Genomic DNA, 21,087 nt, shown 5'->3' on the forward strand with positions numbered 1-21,087 from the left:
AAAAAATTAACAATCCAGTAGCTAACACACAGAGGATATGTTTGGTTCATTTAAATAACACCATACAATGGAATATTATTCACACATAAAAAGGAATGAAACACTGCAAGCCACAATATGGGTAACTCTTGAAAAAATTATTCTACGTGAAAGAAGCTAGATACAAAGGTCTCATCTTGTATGTTTCTACTTATATAAAATATCCAGAATAGGCCAATCAATAGAGACAGAAAGTAGATATGTGATTTTAATGGGAGAAGGGAACAGGGGAATGACTCTCTGAGTATGGGGTTCCCATTTGGAGTGATAAAAACACGTAGAACTAGATAGTAGTAATAATTGCAGAACACTGTGATTGTAATTAAAGTCATTGCCTTACACATGCACACACAAACACACACACACACACACACCTGTACAACTTTTAGATAAGAAATAGGATTACCTCTATAATCCTGAGTTACACAACAATTTCTTACATACAACACCAAAAGCACAAGTAACAAAAAAAGAAGACTGAAAAAGCAGACTTCATCAAAATTAAAAATTTTGTCAGAGGACACCATTAAAACGTGGACGGGCAGCTCACAGAATGGGAGACAATAAGTGGAAATCATATATTGGATAAGAGACACAGCAGCAATGTCCACAATCGCCAAACTGTGGAAACAGCCAAGATGCCCTTCAAAAGACGAATGGGTAAAGAAGATGTAGTCTATATATACAATGGAGTATTATGCCTCCATCAGAAAGGATGAATACCCAACTTTTGTATCAACATGAATGGGACTGGAGGAGACTATGCTGAGTGAAATAAGCAGAGAAAGTCAATATCACATGGTTTCACTTACTTATGGAGCATAAGGAAAAACATGGAGGACATATGGAGAATGAAAGGAAAAGTGAATTGGGATAAATTGGAGGGGGAGAGAAAAGATGAGAGATTGTGGATTCTGAGAAACAAATGAGGGTTATGGAGGGGAGGGAGATGGGGAGATGGGTGGGCCTGTGGTGGGTATTGTGGAGGGCACGTATTGCATGGAGCACTGGGTAAACAATGAATCCTGGAACATGAAAAAAAACTAAATTAAGATATAAAAGAAAAAGAAAAGATTTGTTTCCAGGATATTTAAAAATTTCTTGTAACTTGAAAACAAAAAGAATTAATCTAATAAAATGGGCAAAAGATTTCAAGAGACATTTCTCCAAGAAGATATGTGAATGACTAATACACGTATATCAGTCATTAAAGAAAGGAAAATCAAAATCATATAAATGACCACAACTTCACACCAACTAAGATGGTTATAATCAAAAAGAGATAAAAACCAGTGTTGTCAAGGATGTGGGGAAATTTGAACTCCCAAAATTGTTCATCCACTTTGGAAAACAGTCTGAAGTTCCTCAAAAAGTTAAATATAAACTTACCCATGTAACACAAAAAACGTAATCCTAAGTAAATACCCCAAAGATCTGAAAACATGTCAATGCAAACCTTCACACAGATGTTCACAGCAGCACTATTCATAACAGTCCAAAGGTGGAACCAATCGAAATGTCTATCAATGGATAGACAAAACGTGGTATAACGCTATAATGAAATATTATTCAGCAATAAAAATAAATGAAGTACCAATACATGCTACAGCATGGGTGAACTTTAAAAATGTTATGATAAATAAAAGCAGCCAGTTACAAAAGATCTTGTATTAAATGGCCTTTTTTAATATGAAATGTACAGGACAGGCAAATCTATGAGTATAGAAAGTCGATTACCAGTTGCCTAAGAAAGACGGGGACGTGTGAATGAAGAGTGACTACTAACAGATACAAGGGAAGATGAAAATACTCTGAAATTAGATAATGATGACTGCACAACTCTGTAAATATATTTAAAATGAATGGACATTAAATGGGTGAGCTTTACGTATATGCATTATATCTCAATGAATTTTAAAAATGAGAAAATTCACATTTAAAAGACCAAATAATAACAAGCTATATCAGTGAAAAGCAATCCAAAGCTAGACACAATATATTGAAATTTAAAATGCCAGAAGGATTAAGAAATTATCCAATTTAGATGAAAAACTAAACAGCTACCACCCCTGCAGGTTTGTCACAACACAATGAGGATCAGATCTGAAACAGACTTCTCGTAATAAGATGCTTAAATATAATAAAGCAATATAAAGTAAGTCTTAAGGGGAAGTTATTTGGAATATGTAAGTCCATAAAAGCAAGTTCAAGAGAAAGAGCAAAATTTGGAAGTCTTCAGACGTGTGAAAACTGGGACAGTTTATCATCCATTTACTCTGAGAAAAATATGTTATTAGAAGAAGATATGGAAATTACTGTATTTTGTCTTCCTGAAAGCTGTGAAATCTTGATTTTTTAGCTTCCCTTGTAGCTAAAATCACCATGTTACACAATTATGACCAGTGAAATTCAGGTAGAAGTCTTCCTCTCCCTCTTCCTGGAGTGTAGACACAAAACTTACTAATATAATTAGCATAAAAGCTACACAGTAAAGATGACAGAACAGGAAGACAAGAGGAGCCTAGATCCTTGAGGCACTGGCTAGTCTTTATAACTGTAAAATTTTTTTAAAGATTTTTTCATTTTTAAGCAATCCCTATATCCAATGTGGGGCTTGAACTTGCAAGCCCAAGATCAAGAGTCTCATACTCCACCAACTGAGCCAACCAGGAACCCCAGCTATAAAAATTGTAATGTATGTGTATCTTCATGTCATCAAAGTACAATTAGATATTTGTTTTCTTATTTGCAGTCATCTGCATTCCAGAATGAGATATTCCTACAAATGAAAATAAATTAATATAAAAAGATAATATGGAATACATGTTATAACTACAATGGAAAATTCAGAAAATGTGAAGAAATTTAGAGTTAAGTAAAGGAATATCCAAGGGGTTGAATGCGTGGTAGATGATATCTACCAAAAACTTAAATAAATAGCTCAAAGCACAATGTCAATAAATCAAATATTAGTACATGACTTAAATGGAATATAAACTACTAAAAGAAAGTAAAAATTATAATCATAAACCAGCCAGAAATTGGATAATGGGTGGCAGGAATACAGGAAGCTATATGTGTTAAATTCCTCATCTTTTCCAAAGAATAGGTAATGTATATTTTTCAGAGTACATAACTCAAGAAAAAGAGCAAATATGCAAATAATATAAATAGAGCAAGTAAATATACATACTATATATAGTATATAATTATAGTATATACAGTAGTATAATTATAACATATATATATAATACATAATAAATACATGAATTACATAAAAAGCAAAGAATGGTAAGTACAAGCAACTAAAAAAGAGAAGCTGCTGTGCTATTTGCCAAAAGGAAATATTATAAGAAATAGGGAAATTACTAGTTTTCATTTTGTTTTGTTTTCTTTAAAAACATTTTTTTACAACATACATCATTTTATAGAATTAAAAACAAATCAATGAACTACATATTTTGGAAGAAGAAAACGCCAACATTGTTTTGCATGAATAGTAACAGGACAGAGTCCAGTTATCACCAACAGTTTTGCCATAAATAGGCATTTACTGAACAGGAAATATAAGTGCATGGAAGATACCCTTATATAATCAACTTTTTTAGTGATTGCCTAAAGCTCATTCCTCAGTAACACTGTTTCTGAAGCAGACACTTCAGGGAAATGGTTTTTTAAATGTTATGATAAATGTCCTTGAATAAGTATATTTTAAACCATGGCATTTGTTTGAAGAGGACACTTGCGGTCTCAGAGGCTTCCTTTCTGCATGCTATTGAGGTCTATTCTCATTTTTTTAATGCAGGTAATTTTACAAGAAAACTGAAATGCCAAACAGAAATGCATAGACTTCTAGAAAGAATCGTTAGAAGCTCAGGACCTAACCACAATACTTGAAAAAAATGACAAAGAAAAGCACTCAGACTTACAAAGAACAAGAGGCAGAACAAAACAAACACACAGAAGGCTTGACAACCACAAGAATTAAAAAAAAAAAAAAAAAAGAGGTCTGAAAGAGTTGGACCGTGTTATCTTCACAGATAACAAAAGTAAAGCCAAGAGGAGGGGTCAAACTGGACAGCAAACTTAAGAGAAGCACCAACAGTGATGAAATTAAGGCATTTAGCATTAGCACTAAAACTAATGAGCATGATCTGACAAGTCAACAGAAGGAATGATAAAAGAGAAAGAAACAAAATCAGCAATAAATACTAAAGTATACATGAAGCATAAAATTTGGAAATAGAACTTAATACTATTACAAAGGGAAAAGAAATGTGGATTTGGGGATGAGGAATCAATAGAAATATTTACATATCCTATATACAGTAATAGAAATATTTGTATATGCTATCTACAGTATAGAATTATAGTATATACAGGAGGAGATTTTTGGCAAAGAGCAATCCAACAAGTCAAGGAATGATAGGTAACACGAAATACAAATGCAATATTGTTTATCAAATGTAAAGGCATTAAAAGATTTACCTCCATATGCACAATTTTAATCCTGATTGTGGAAAGATAAAATTTCTTTGTTATAGTATGCTATGTAATGTCCTGATATGCAGAACATGTTTTTTATAGTCTTCAATATGCAAGACTATGTAGAATGCTAAACAGTTCAGGCCAGGATTTAAACATTTTAGCAATACGGAAAGTTCTTGAATATATTCCATTTCTAAGGATTCGTGTTACCATGTCCCTCTTTTCCTGAGTTTGTGGTCTAAGGGTGAAACTGAGCTCCATGATAATGAATTCTCTGACAGTTTTATACTGAAAGAGAAAGATCATAATGATGAAGACTAATATAAATGTTGACATTTAACAAAATGCTGTAAAAGACAATTTTATTATACTATAGTGGCTACTTACCAATTGGTTTCTTAATAATCCAAAAGATTAAATGGACCTAACAAAAGTCCCTAAATTACTCTTAGAGAATAGCTTCCATGGATATATCATGCTTTTAAAGATGATGAAATTGTACAACTGCTGTCCTTGGCTTCCCATGGATCATGGAAAATCATGAATTCAAGTTTCTCAAGCCCTTTATCCTTGGGTCAAAGGAGATTGAACACGCTCCTGAGGTCATTATCACTTCCTCATTGTTAACGTTAAAATATATTCAGAATATGAACAGAGTTTAGCCCAGATAAAAGAAGATAAATGTATAACAGAGCTTGTTATTTTAAACATTTTAAAATCGTTTAAAGATGCAACATTTGATTTAAATATTTTTCACACTTAGAATAAAAATCTAACCATACAGCATTTTATTTTTATAAGTGTAATCATGTCAAAGTGATTCCTTAGATGTGCTGACCTATGAAATTCTTTTGGCATGTGGTAGTATTCATTAACTGCAATGATTAAGACTATAGTAAATAATCCATTTCTGCAGTTATTTTTAAAACACATTCTGATAAAGCCTCAAAAAGAATTACTCTGCCTGTATCTTGCACTAGAGTAAGATATGCAATTAAAATTACCACTCAACAGTAATGACATCTTTATGAAGATGGTTTGATAAGAAATTCAGGTCAAGAAGTCTAGCCAGAAGAGCATTCCATTTGCTTTAGCTAGCATCCTTTCAGACACTCTTTGCTACAAAAAGACAATAGATGAAAGAAAAAAAGAAGAAACAAAGATTCTTTGTAAACACTGGTGCTTAACTCTGGCTGGGAGATGACTACTGACCCTGGTACCCTGTAATTTCCTTGTTCAACATTCTGACCCTTATAGCCTTGACAGGTTGTAAAATCAAAAGGTTCTCCAGGGTTGCTCTGAACATAAGTTTCTACGCTTATTTGTACATAAATACGGTGCCAGCATTTCTGTGTAATCTACCCAGTTTTAGTTTGTCTTTTTCTGTTTACTTAACATACTGTAATATTAAAGACTGAGGGAAAAAAATATCTGTGCTATCATTTTCATACTTTCCAAAATATTAAGAGCCACATTATCCCAACTTTTAAATATACCATATCCAATATAGCTTTGATGTTTTAAAACACATCTTTAAGGAAATCAACACAATTAACACACAGTTATGTTTTAGGATGTTGAGTATTACTGCATTATTATGTCAGCTTGTTTTTAAAATAACTTATCTACCTTTCACATAATTCTGTTTCTGCAGAGTGACCTAAGAATTAGACAAATTCATTTCTCTCATCGTGTGCTTGGTATTGATGTTTGATTTCAAATGTTATAAAAATCAGCATTGAGTTAAGTTATTCATAACACAGCTTCTAATGAAGTATGGCTGTGACTTGAATAATAAATATCCTAGCTTTTTAATCAGGTTCATCTCAGGCTCATAATAAAACTGTATGTCGTTTCTATAATCCAGGGGAATTTTACCAAAGTCAAATTAAGACTCATAAGAGCACATTCTTAAAGTGTGAGTCATAAATCCTTAGGAAATGACGATAATTGATTTACAACAGACCAGCTATACTGAGAACTCAGCAACCCCTAAGTGATTATAACAGTTGGGCTTGGGTAAACCTGTGTGCACAACCCACTATTCTGGAACTTTTTATTTGTCAGATTGTAAAATCGAAAGATAAAACACGTGGTTAGTGGAGAACTTTCAGCAAAAACTACTGGGGATGATCATGCTTAGGGAAACACTGGCTTAAACACATTAATAAAAACATCAGACACATTTAAAAATCCAGAGATGTGTAAAGCTACCGTGTGTTTCTAAAAAGAAAAAAAAAAGTTTTTTTGTTTTTGTTCCCTCTTTCATCTTATGGTTTCTGCCTCATTCAAGCTTTCTCGTTTTTAGAAAACTCTGGCATATGCAGTGTACTGTATCTGAAAATGACAGAGTGTGCCTCTCTGGTACAGTCTTGTCAATTACATGTGCCTTGTTTCATTAGCTACAGCTAATTATTAGCTATAGTGTTCTAGGCTATGAATTTAAATTGAGTAAAATGAGTGGTCATTTTTTATGATTTCCTTCTCGTCATTTCAAATTCATCAGACTATTTTTATTACATGTGAAAATACTGAAAGTATAATAATCCAAATCTTTCACCGCCTTATTCAGTAACTGAGTAAGTGTGCGTATTAAAGGTGACAGAGATAGATGGGATTAACTCCTTTTTTTGCTTGACAGCTTTTGCCCACAACATATGTTCAGTGCTATCAGGGTTATTACAGAGAACATGAACTAATCAGGTGGACAGTTTCACAAACAGTGCCTAGAACACATGGTGTCCTCCCGGTGTTAACAAGGAATGTCCCAATCACTTGCAAACATGGTCAAATAATGTGAAGATTTGTCATTTTTATTGTGGTTCTTAAAACTGTCATTAAAGTAATCATGCTGTCTATGAGCTTCTGGATTAACAGGTGAGACACTGGGCCATGACCCTATTTGCTATTGAGTCATGAAAGGGGAAAAAAATTATGGGCTCTGCAATATTTCCCACATTTATTTGACCATCTACCTATTTTACTTTTAAAAATAATCTGTAGCTGGGGTTTATTTTTGAGGTTTAGTTTAAGGGGAATTAATATCAGACACCCTTTTTGTGCAGAAGTTAAAAACTATTAAGACTCTTAATAGCCATCCACTTGCTAATTTCTGTCTCCATTCAGAAAAAAATGTTATCTAATCTGATTGCAAAGATCATTCAGGAGTTCTAATTCTAAAACAATTTGATGATTTTGCTCATCTAATTTTGTAAGTATTGAAATTTACTTGAAAACTGTTGTCTCCCATGTAGTAGCAAATCTATAAATGTGTGGGTGTGTGCATTCTTCTTGTCTAATTTTTAAATATCACACATTTTCTGTAAATACGTCACTGCAAGAGATCTCCTGGACAACTAACTGAAGAACTTCATTCTTTGCTTGGGAAGAAAATCAGTGCGGAAAGATTATAGCTAAATGTTGAATTAAATGAAGTATTCCAGAGCATCTGGGTGGTTCAATCAGTTAAGCATCTACCTTCAGCTCAAGTCAGGATCCCAGCGTCCCAGGATCAAGCCCCCTATCAGGCTCCTTGCTCAGCGAGGAGTTTGCTTCTCCCTCTGCCTCTCGCCGTCTGTCTCCCTCAGTCCATCCCTTTCCTTGTCCCTTGGCCAGCCATTCCCCTTGCTTATGCTCTCTCTCTGTCTCTCTGTCTCCCTCTCTGTCAAATAAATAAATGAAATCTTTTTTTTTTTAATAAATAAATAAATAATGAGTGAAGTATTCTGGGAAATTATACAGAGACTGCTCCTGGAAAAAGAAGTCAGAATTTTAAGATTTCCAAGTAGAGACTCCCGTTAAGAAACTGGAGCAGTATGTAAAGGCAACAGCCAAAAAGTAAGCCCTCTGGGCTCATCATTTAATTCCACTAACTTCCCTCAGGTTTTAAAAAAGAAGCTATTTCTCTAGTAAGTGTGTGTCCTCAGGTTTATAGCTTTCTCTCACATTATTTTTTTCCTCCATTTAGCCTTCTTCCCTCAAACTGTTTATCACACTCAGCACCACAGTTCATCATTACTGAAGTAGGAAAAAAAATCTTAAAAATTAGAATTATATAAATTTGAAGTTAAAATAGATATTATCATATTACCCAATTAGCTTGGACAAAGTTTATAACACATGGCCTTCCCAGATAAAATAGAATACTATTCAAAAGTACCAGCTTTGGAGACAGAGAAGCTGTTCTGGAAATGTTGACTATAATACTTCATAGATGTGAGAATTTGCGCAACTCATTTAACTGCAATGAGCCTTAATTTTCTCATCAGGAAAACGTAGTTTAAAAAACCTATTAAATGGGGTTTAAAAGAGGACTAGAACAAAACCCATTTTGGCAAAGTATTTTGGAGGGTGGCTGACACAAAGAAAGTGCTTGGTTAAATGGCCTCCATTCTATTTATGAGACAATAATCTTGGTTCCTTCTTTGTTGAATTTTCAGGCCAAGCTCTGGGCTCCAACCTTGGAAGAAATTGTTCCTGTGAGTTCTCTGTATTTCCATCAACTAGGTTAAGTTTCCATTTTTTTCATCTCCTTAATAAGAAATAGTGACCTTCTCTTTCTGGGTCATTGCTTCTCTGTGACTGGTATCAATCACTTGAATAGAGAACTACTTCAACCCTCTACCATTTTTCCCAGCCCCATTTCAAATTATCAACATTACTGCATTCAAATTCATTCTTGCTCCCCACAAAGAAGAAGTATCCCTTCCCTCAATCGGCAGTAGCTTTCTCAGACTATCTTATGGACCCTACCTTATCCCACTTCTAAAGTTATCTCACTCCTGCAATTATCTTTTCCCCTTTATCTAGAATGCCTTTTGTCTCCATCAGTCTGTCTTAATGTATGCCATCGTAAGAAAAAAAAAAAAAATCCTCCTTCAACTCAAAACCTCCTTTATTTTTTCCATTCACATCTAAGAGTCTTGAAAGTAAAAATCCTGCTGTTCCTATTTATTCATTTTATTCATTTATTAAGTATTAAAACCTTGCTTTTGAACCTACACTGTTCCCCTGATCAATAATGAACTCTTATTTATAAAGCCCAGGGGGCACTTTGCAGTCCTTATTTGTAGCATTTGAAAATGCTGATCATCCTCTCCTGAAAGTTCTCCTCTTTGAGTTTCTAACAGCATTACCCACCGCAGTTCTCCTCCTACCTCTCTGGCTATGTATTGAAATCCATGAGCTCTTCTTTTGGCTATTTCTACATTTTAATTATTCTATCTTTAGTTCTCTTTCATTCAATAAAAGAACATCAGTTGGTCTGATACACAACATGATCAAGTGGGATTTATCCCTGGGATGCAAGAATGCTTCAACATATGCAATCAATAAATGTGATATATACCACATTAATAGAATGAAAGATAAAAATTATATGATCAGGGCACCTGGGTAGCTCAGTTGGTTAAGCAACTGCCTTCGGCTCAGGTTATGATCCCGTGATCCTGGGATGGAGTCCTACATCGGGCTCCCAGCTCTGCAGGAGTCTGCTTCTCCCTCTGACCTTCTCCCCTTTTATGCTCTCTCTCACTTTCTCTCTTACTTTCTCTCTCTCTCTCTCTCAAATAAATATATACAATCTTTTAAAAAATTATATGATCATCTCATTAGGTACAGGAAAAAAAAACTTCCTTTCATGATAAACACTCTCAATGATTAGGTAAAGAAGAATCATACATCAACATAATAAAAGAATGGTAACAGAACAAACTCACAGCTTACCTTATACTCCACATTGTAGGCCTAAAAGTTTTTCCTCTAAGATGAGAAACAAGGAAAGGATTCTCACTCTCAGTTCTAGCCAAAGCAATCATACAAGAAAATGGAATAAAAGACATTCAAAGCAGAGTTTGTTTTCAGGTGATATGATATTATATACAGAAAATTACAAATACTCCACTAAAAACTGCTAGAACCAACCAACAAATTCAGTGAAGTTGCAGGATATAAAGCCAACAAACAGAAATCAGTTGCATTTTCATATTCTAACAACAAAATAAGTTGGAAAAAAACAAAGAAAATAATCCCATTGAAACCGCATGAAAAATAGTGAAGTACTCAGGAATAAATTTAACTGAGGAATTGAAAGATCTATACACTTAAATCTAGTATTTGAAGAAGACACACAACTGAAGAAGACACAAATAAAAAAGACAGTCTGTGTTCAGAGATCCAGAGAATTACTACTATTAAAATGTCCATTCTACAGTAAGCAATCTACAGATTCACGGTCCTTTGCAACAACACTGACAGATCTTGAGGGCACTATTCTAACTGTAATGTAATAAATCAGAGAAAGACAAATACTGATGATACCACTTATTTGTGGAATAGAAAAGAACAAACTCATAGAAACAGAGAGTAAAAAGGTGATTGCCAGGGACTGGTGTTTAGGGTAAGTAGAAATGCTGGTTGAAGTGTACAAATTTCCAGTTGTAAGATAAATAAGTTCTGGGGATCTAATATACTGCATGGCAACTACAGTTAACCATACTGTATTACATACTTGGAAGTTGTTAAGAGAGTTGATCTTAAATGTTCTCTTCACAAAAGAAATTGTAATTATGTAAGGTGATGAAAGTGTTAACTAATCCTACTGCCATCACTTTACAATATATAAGCATATCAAATCATATTATATACCTTAAACACAGTGTTATATCTCAATAAAGCTGAAATGAAAATGAACAATTTTTCCCTTGAGATATGGAAGTAACGTGCATTTTGTTTAGATCAATGTGTCCTAAAGGCCAACTATGCATTTTTTTTCTTCATGTGAGGTCATTCTTTATGTAGATTTGAGATCTACAGTTAATCAGTACAAATTGTCATCATTTTCAAAATTACAGCTAAGGGACTACATTCTTTTATGTATTTATGATGACTTTAAAATGGCATTTTTAAAAGTTCTACCCTTTTTACATAATCACAGAAAAAGGTCTTTCCTTATGCCAAATAGAGGGATCATTCTTGGTGTTATTAATTAATTCTGGATGTTCTTTGTTTGTGTATGTAAATATACAGATATACATAACATGGAGGACTGCAAAAAAGTTACAGTACACTTGAGGGAAAGGTAAAAACTGTGTAAATATCACATATGTTGTCTACTCAGTGTTCCCCCAAAAGTTGGATGTTTGCTTTATCCTTCATCTATTACATATTGCCCAATTTCTCTATATCATTTAGACTTTTTCCTTATAACTAGGAGACTTATATACGACATGGAAATCAGAGCTTAAATTTTATTGTATTGTCCAAACAGTAAAACTTCTTTCAGAGGTGTTATCTTTACCATTACTTTAAATATCCTTAAAAGGGCACCTGAATGGCTCAGTGGGTTAAAGCCTCTGCCTTCAGCTCAGGTCATGATCTCAGGGTCTTGGGATGGAGCCCCACATTGGGCTCTCTGCTCGGCAGGGAGCCTGATTCCCCTTCTTTCTCTGTCTGCCTCTCTGCCTACTTGTGATCTCTCTCTCTGTCAAATAAATAAATAAAATCTTTAAAATAAATAAATAAATAGCCTTCAACATACTTCACAAAGGTATTACCTGTGTTTTATAATCACAGCATACTGTAAATTACAGCAGACACATTTTTACATCAAGGTCATGAGACTAGAGAGTGTTTCATGGGTAAGCCTTTATCAGATATAGCTTAGTTTTGCAATTTCCACTAAAATAAATTAAAAGCTCATAGTTCCCCAAATTCATAAACTAAATTATTTAGCTATAAGAAACTTAATACATATCATAACTTGAAAATCTATTCTTTTTTTTCCTGGAAGAGTATGCCAGAGCAGCAGGCATCTTAGGACATATGAATAATTATTTTCAAAATACATTTTAAGTTCTAAACTAAAAACTGGGCAAAGAATATATACAGCAGGTAACAAAGGAATACAAATAGCTTATTAATATTAAAAAATAATCAACTTCACAAAATAATCAAAGAAATGTCAATCTAAATAAAAGAGCCAACATGTTGCTAAGATTTTGGGAAATATGCAATCCTATACAAGACTGGTGTAACTTAAATTGGTAAGAACTTCCATGCAGAGGAATTTGACAATAATTCAAAGAAAAACAAAAATAAAAGTGTTCTTTTTTATTCTGAAATACAGCATATTAGAACTGATCCCAAGAAATCACGTTAGCGAAATTTTACTTTCAAATAGTTTCAGTCAAATTAGTTTGAAGTAATACAGCATTACAGCCATTTTTTTAAATGTCATAAGAGAATAAATAATGCCATTAGAAATACTTTATGATATGTATTTAGGGTAAAAAAGAAGACTGAAATTGTATATATAATATGGTACTAGTATGGAGCCAATATGTTTTTTTAGCTAAAACCCCAGTTCAGAATTAGACAAATGAGTTCCAGTTTGGGCTGGAACATTTAGTGGTTGTCTAACCTTTGGGATGTTATTCCAACCTTTCTAAAATTCAGTTTGCTCATCTATAGAGTGAAATATCCAAATTTCCAGGGCTTTTGCAAGACTTCAATGAGAAAATCCATATTAAGCTTTTAGCACAATACATGAGTGCTATAAATATTCAGTATATGTTACTTATCATATTTCTTATTATATATTTCTTTTGTGTCATATTTTATATTACCTATTTTATACGTATAAAATATTTATACAGTAAATCTAATATGTTTATGATCAGACATTCATCAAAATTTTTCAAGTGACGGTTTCTCAGTAGTGGGTTGTAAGTAGTTATTTTGTATATTTCTGGATTTTTCTTCAGTGAATCAACTTTTATAATAAGAACAAAATGAAACTGCATAGATCAGGTTAGGCTAGGCATCGGAGAAGTAATACCCAAACCCCCAAAGCTCAGGGGCTTCTCACTTCTGCAGAGCCTACATGCATCACATGGCCCTCTGGGAAACCACGTGCCAAGCAGTGATGACAGCCTGTCTACATCATAAAAGTACATGTGCCCTCCACTGCACCACAGAAAGGAAGTGAGCTGGAGAACTCTCCGGGAATTTTCACTGCCTCTGCCAAAGGTGATACATGCTTTTCCCACTTCTAATCCATTGGCCAAACCAATTATTTGTTTGGCCCTTCCAATCTGCAAAAAGGCTGGAAAGCATGGGGAAACACATAGGTGTGGGATAAAAATTAAATGTCTCTCCCACAAAAAGTGTAACTACATGAAAAGTAAACAGATTTTACTAAATCTGAAGTACATTTTATGAGTTCACTTGGCAACTTTGATTTTTCTAATAATCTTCAAAGAGAATATAAATTAAGCATCTCTTTAACTTTTTCTGTAGATAGGACTTCCTTAACAGCTCTTAAGGAAGACAGCCAAGTCAGTTAAACTGGCACCCAAGAGAGAATTTTCTAGGACTGGCCTCCTGCTAACTTGTGGTCTGATACCAAAATAGAAGTCAATAAACACCTCTGGCCTCAGTTTCCTTCTTTGTAAAAGAGGCGATTGAATATGTTTCTTTATAATGCCCTATCCAGCTAAACCCATGCTGTCTTCTTAAATCAACAGTCCTGGCAGGTGACAGCTTTATTTTCACTCCGGAGTTCAAATTACTTAAGCCATCACATCTTTTTATTGGTAACATTAGTGTCATAAACCTAAATTAACCATCATGTGATATTTATTTTTGTAGCTTTCTCGTGGAATTCTTGGTACCATGAAGACAAGTAAGTCCACAGGATGAATTACAATTCCATGTCAACTTAGCTCTTCTCAGCAAATCATGCTTCTTAGAATGTGTGTGTGTCAGGAGTGTGTTTCAGTAGCTGATACAAACACCTCCAAGACAAGAATGGTTGTAGTCATTCTAAAGTTAGATGAGACATACCCAAGTTCACAGTTAGGAAATAATTATGCTGGGTTTTGAACTAACTCAGGTTCTCAATGTCATTTTTGTACATAACCTTCCCACAACAAAGATGGGACTACAGAGGACCCACACTTTTACTATGTCAGGGTTCTTTTGGGTTGGACCTGAGAACTAAATCGACATAAGACAGGCTGTACGATCTATCAACAGGAAAAGTACACAAATGTATTAAATACAAGCTTTACTTGACATCAGAGCCTTCATAAGGAATTGAAACACAAAGACATGGCAAAGCCTACTTGCTTTTATATGAGGTTGAGAAAGGAGAGGCAACTGAGGAAACACAATTGATAAGCTCCAGGAAAATATTTTAACAAGCTCTTTTGTATAAAGTGCTCTCTGTCTCAACTTCTTGTTCTTGGTCATTAGAAGGTTATTAGAATGGTATGTGGAAGACATCTGTCATATAGCAAATTTACCTTCTGCTTTCAAGTAGGAGGAGGAAGTTGTTTTTCTTTTATTTGCTGTTTTTCCAGTGCCTTTATCTCAAAATAATCAATAAGCGAGATTGACATATTTGGGGTATATTCTGACATATTTGGGATATATTCTGAACTCCTTATGGACCAGGTCAGAACAACTGTTTCATTGTAATTAAAACAGAGATCTGGGAGCTCCTTTAACCATTCTGGGAAAAACAGCCATGTTACCACGGACAACGTCACTCAGAAAAAACTGCAAAGGGAAATAGTAACAATGCCTACTCTTCCAGTTTATTTTGCTTTTCAGCAAACGGGTTTATTATACAAAAAAAGTGCAGTATTATATATATCTTCTTTAAGGATAGGGGCTGTATCAGTATCACTCACTGTTCACAAAAGCAATTAGCGCTTAGCATCTTAAGACCCATTTGAAGGAATGAAATCATGCAGGTTTTCCTCCAAATTTTCCCAGCATTACACAGAGTACTTTCTAGTAAACAACTGAATTTTTATATAATAAATTCTAAATATAATTTTCTGATGTGAAATGTATGCTTCTGTCACTAAAGGCAGAGAGAAAAACTAAAACTATGGAAGCATCATGCAAAGTTGTACTGCTCTTAGGCATATAAAAAAGCAAATCCATCCACTAATTAAATGAAAAATATCCTCCTCTGAGGGGATGCAGACTGTAATACTGGCAAAGATGCCTATGTTAAATGACTATTGGATGTCACATAAGATCACTGTTTTTGAATGCTGAAAATCATACTCCTCTACACCCTACTAAACATTTGGATAGAATTAATGCTCATCTTATAAATAGTTCTGGGTTTAAGCTTGGTAGGTATGGGCAGGAAATATTTGGTAAAAACTATTTTCGACACCTCCAAAAGTATAGACCATGGAAGAAGTCTTTTCTTTTAAATGACCTGTTATTGTGAGTCATGATACAGACCATGAAATGTACACCACAATCGGTACCAATGAAGCAATTACATGCTAACCAAGCCAGGTGTTCTCCAGTAAATTATAAAGGATTATGTCTGAACGTCAGTCCGTACACGATTTGTTTTAGACAACAATATGCCCTTTCTGATACTAATTTAGTACTGAACAAATGATGAAATTCAGAAGATGATAAAACCAAAGCCATTTAATTTACATTTTTTAGGAACTAGGCAAAACAACAGACAACAACAAAGACGGTGACACTTAAGAGAGTGTGAAATGAGCAGTAAATGATGCCAGCATTTCTTCACCATCATGATCATTCTGATAAGTACAATTTCCGTAATTTCAGTTGGTTTGATCAAGTGATGTGCATCAGCAATACAGTGTTATCTAACATGGTTTCAACGTGTACGTTAAGTTCTAGAGCAAAACTTCTCATTTAATATGTAAGATAAGGTTTCTTAAGAAGATTGATCTGTGATGTAAATGTTTCAGTCGTCTGGAGTTTGAATCTCAATATGAGCAATTTTCTCCACTGTTATCAGTGATGGAAATCAATAATAGTTTTGGGCAATATACAAACTACATTTGGCATGTAAAGGAATATGTTTCTAAGTGGTCTATAACTGAGAAGTAAACTGAGAATCCATTTTCTGCTATTTTTCAAGTTAATATTCAACCTTCCATGTATTTAATGTGGCATGAATACTGAACTTAATATCTTTAGTGAGAAATCTCTTCATAATTTCAGATTAATGCTTAATCTAAAAATAAGCATAAATGCCTCATAGAGTCACGATGCATTTGCTGACAGTCTCAATAGCCTATGAAAATGAATTATAATTTTCTAAGTTAAAAGAAATCAGAAAAAACAACATCTGGATTTGGGACTGAATCAAGCTATACATCACCAAGCGGAAACATACATCAGTGAAAACTTGCATATAATTTCATCCCTCTTCATGATTTATTACTTTTAAAAATCACATTTTATTTTACTAAATTGTGATAAACTTTGCTTTTCCCTGAACTTTATGTAAAACTGGTAGTCCTCAATTTGGAGGAAAAGAGAAATGGAAGTAGTTTGGTTAAAAGTACTACCATGTTTCTTTGAGCTCCTTTAAAAAAAAAAAAAGTGTTATTTTTAGCAAAATATAGTTAAATGCCCTTTCTAACTCATCACCCTGGTAACTAACTTTCCGCATTTAATGTGTTCACTCAATTCCCTGAGCTAGAGTTTACCAATTCTCTTAGACTCTTCTTGAAACTTCCATTCACCTGACAAGTTTAAGACAGTAATCAGAATCTGATTAATGTTTCCTTGTACGGAAAAAAAACAAGGAAAGCATGCTGCTCAAGGTGGCTGAATCATTCCTTCTGAGAAGACAATCAGGTTTGAAAAGAAAAGAGAAAATAGCAGAATCTCTGTGTCTAGTCTATGAAGTGATCCCTCCCTGTTAATTAGCCCAAAGTGTGTTCAATTTAATCTTTTCAAGGTGTGTTGACAATGTGAATTATTTTACTGATAAGGAGGAATACTTCCACAAAACATACCATTTCTAATTTAATAAACAACCATTTGCAGAAAACAAATTTTATCAAATCAAATAATCCTCACATTATCTAACTACCCCAAAAAGCAACACTGAGCATGTTATTATTAATGATGTTAATATATCAAAAGACCCTCCAGGCTGCTGCTGGAAAAACGTTTGGTGACCACAGCTTCCATTTTTCTCCTACTAGGACAGCTAATTGAACTGTTTTTAAAGTCAATGCCAAGGAAGTGCTCATGTTATCACATTACCTTTTATTCTAAGAACTCACCACAGGGTCCCAGGGATTTTTTTATAACAAAAAGCATCCTGAGATGACTCTGACCAAAAAGACAAAGACCACAGCCATGCAAACATCATAGGACCAACAACTCTGGATCACCACAACTTCCATGTTTTTGAAGAATATGTTCCCATTATAGTAAGTGGGCAATGAGGTAGATTTCTAGTGGTCAAATATATTCACCTTCTTTCTCAAACAACAACAACAACAAAACAAAACAGAAAACCTAAACACTTTGTTTTGTTACTTGAGAAAGAAAACATAGGAAAGAAAAAAAAGAGAAAACTGAACTAAAATTAATTTTCCTTATTTAGCTTTCTTCTAACAGTCAAAACAAGTTGAAAGCTTTTCTGTTCAACGTGAGAATGCTTTTGCTTCTAACACGGAGAGGGAATTTCTTGCTCTTTTTTCCCTCTCCCTTTACAGAACACTGACTCTGGGCCGCCTCTCAGCTTCTGCTTGCTGCACTCAGGCAATGACCTACACAAATCCAAGGTTAGGCTAGCAGGCTGGACAGAAGCTAACCTCCTGTCCAACCACAGAGTGGGATTCCCCATTGTTTCATTCCCCAGACCATCCTGGCCCTGCATTACATTCTTTCAGATCAACATAATCTGTTTCTAGGACTTTTATTTTTTATATCTTAAGCTTCTCTCCTCCTGACTTTGATGCATAGTTATAATCTTCACTCACTGCTTACTCTTTTCCCATGCTCAGAAGAAAGTGACAATAGAGTCCCCCAAGATTCCACCGTTGAAAGGACAGAAAAAAAGGGAACAGGTGGGATCCAACTTAAAGCCCCTGTAGTGTTCACAAGACAAAGAGAACGCAAGTCTCTTGCTACTAGTAGGCGTCGCTTCCCTCAGGCACTTTGGCAAAAAAAAATGAAGAAATAAATAGACTATGAAAAAAATCTTTGCAGAGGGGAGGAAGCGAGGAAAATCTTTTGCATTTTTGCTATCCACATATTTCATGGCAATTGATTTGGCTTTGTCCCTGAAAAAGCTTTCCCTATAGCAGACAAGAAGCTTTTGGTGTTTTCTTTGTTCAAGGTTAACTTTTTACAAGTCTGATTTCCTCCTACTCACCTAGCTCTGCCACAAGCTTTGGCATATAAAGCATTCCAGAGCAAAATAAAATGAAACGAAATGAAATAAAGCTTCTATTGTCTGCTCCCAAGCTTGCCTTATTGGCATTTTAAAGCAGTATTCAACTCTTCTATACATGTAATTTTCCATCAGTTATTCCGCCCCAGGGTAGAACACCAAGCGCAAAGGAAAGAAAGAGGAGACAAGTTGGCCTGGAATCATCTCTCTCTTAATATCAGTCAAGGTGCACTTATATGAGCGTCCCTTCCTCCTTATACTTTGAGGACTTTTTTTTTTTTTTTCCTCCTTCTGCAAACCTGACATGAAGCCAAAAACTCCCAGTGAGGAAATATTTTCGTTTAACTGTGCAAAGGTCAGACAAAAATGTGCTAAGGGCATTTTATTTTTCAACGCATATTAATCTCGGTTTTGCTCCCCCACAGAGACTCTTGAAAAGCAGTGGGAGTCAGCGCAGGGCCTTAATGCAGATTTCTGGCAGACACAGTTCAAGGTTCCGTAGGGCTGCAATGACACGGGTGGTCAAGGATGGAATTGCACAGCTCAGAGACCTTAACTAGCTTCCTTGCTGCTATTTTCCTCTTAAGGAATATTCTCAGTCTTTGGAAGGATTCTGTTAAGTGGTTAAGTTTCAGTCAGAAGCCATCGCTAACATTAGCCCAATATGAATGCTCCAAAGCAACTCTATAGTTTGCATCAGTGAAACCTGATGAAAAAATTAATGAACATAAGAATGATGGATGAAATGCCCAGGGAAGAAGATGTTTATGGTTTTTGTCTTTTAATTGAAAAAAAAAAAAATTCTTTTGAAAGCCATCTTCTTTCTTTTCTGGGATAAGAACAAGGATGTGCCATAATCTTTTGACAAAACTAATTGTGGCATTTTCTCTGTTTTTCACACTTGCCTCAGATACATCTTCCTACAAAGGTTCTCAACATATCCTTACTTTCCCTATCACAGCAAAAATCTACTTTCTGTTTTTCATATCAGACCTATTACTGTGTCTTGTTTTACCTCTATTATCTGAAGGCTTCTTTCATTTAAAACCAGTTACTTCCTTTATTATCCGCAAAAGGGAATTTGGTTGTACACTCCAATGATTAAACTGCCAAACCCAAAGAACAGTTTCCAGTCACCACTGGTTGAGCATAGGTCCTGGACAGAAATCCAACAATAAGCACTTTAGCAAATTAAAACGCTGTGCAGGTATCTGACAACGGAAGAATTACTTCAGTACTGCTACAAAACAGTTTGTTTGCAAAATATTTTTATCTAAACAGTCTCCCACTACCTTCCAGCTACTTCAAGCAAATTCACCCACCTGGTGCTGGGGAGAGGTGTACGAACAGACGCTAGTACTAAGATGCACACACTTAGACTTAGGGTGATTACTAAAGACTCCAGATACATTTGAACAAGAATTCTACTTTCAGCGAGCTGCATTCTCATAATGAAAATGGAAATACATTTTAGTGCTCTGAGGTTATGCTGTTTCCACATCACATGCAAAGCTGCTTTTTAAAATCTTAGATAAAACTTTTAGATTAACAGCTACTATGTGCAGTCTAGCCCTAAGGCAAAGAAGGATGGAAAGATTAGGATTTCCGTTTTATTTAAAGCTTGCTGTTAAATCATGGAAGCCAACTGAGCTCTAGAAGGGAAAGTCAGGAAAGAACAGAGCAAGAAAAGTAAGCGCTTTAAATTGATATCCCTTCAAAAATTTCCCTAAACCCGCTTTTATCAGACATCAAAAGTAGTTGAAGTACATTTACTAAGTTGTTTTTATTCTAGTATTTGGAGTATATTGAAGTCTTTCAAGTGGTAGTTGAATAAAACATACTTAAAAGAAGTTGCCAGGGTGCATATCTGAAAAAGAAAAAAGGCTTCTGAAATAAGTAATATTGAACTACTATACATCACTTCTACTTTATCTTAAGAAACACTTTAAATTCACAGTTCAATTTTGCCCCTAGGACAGAAACATGTCCACATGTGGATTTTAAGTTTTGATTCTGTCCCTTATAGAAGAAATTTCATATTTTATTATCATTACTATAAGCTCTAGCAATAAATATATATTAAGAAAGTATAGTTTTCTAAATTCTTTTATCTTCTAAGTGCTAATATAAAAAGGAAAAAATACATAAGTGAGACTAGTCTTCCCTAGTTAAAATGAAATGTTCAAGTGTGACAAGTTACATAGACAGGCTTCTTTCCATGTATCCCGGCCTCCAGAATTGGAAATGACTTTGTACAACAGTGAGATCTGAAGTCTACCATGATTTCTTCTTTTAAATGACTTCCTTTTTTGTTGTTACATTTAATATATAAAGATGATGCTTGCTATCTTAGA

This window comes from Mustela putorius, unplaced genomic scaffold (assembly GCF_011764305.1).
Source record: "Mustela putorius furo isolate JIRA1106 unplaced genomic scaffold, ASM1176430v1.1 tig00001059_pilon_pilon_pilon, whole genome shotgun sequence".
Lineage (NCBI taxonomy): Eukaryota > Metazoa > Chordata > Mammalia > Carnivora > Mustelidae > Mustela > Mustela putorius.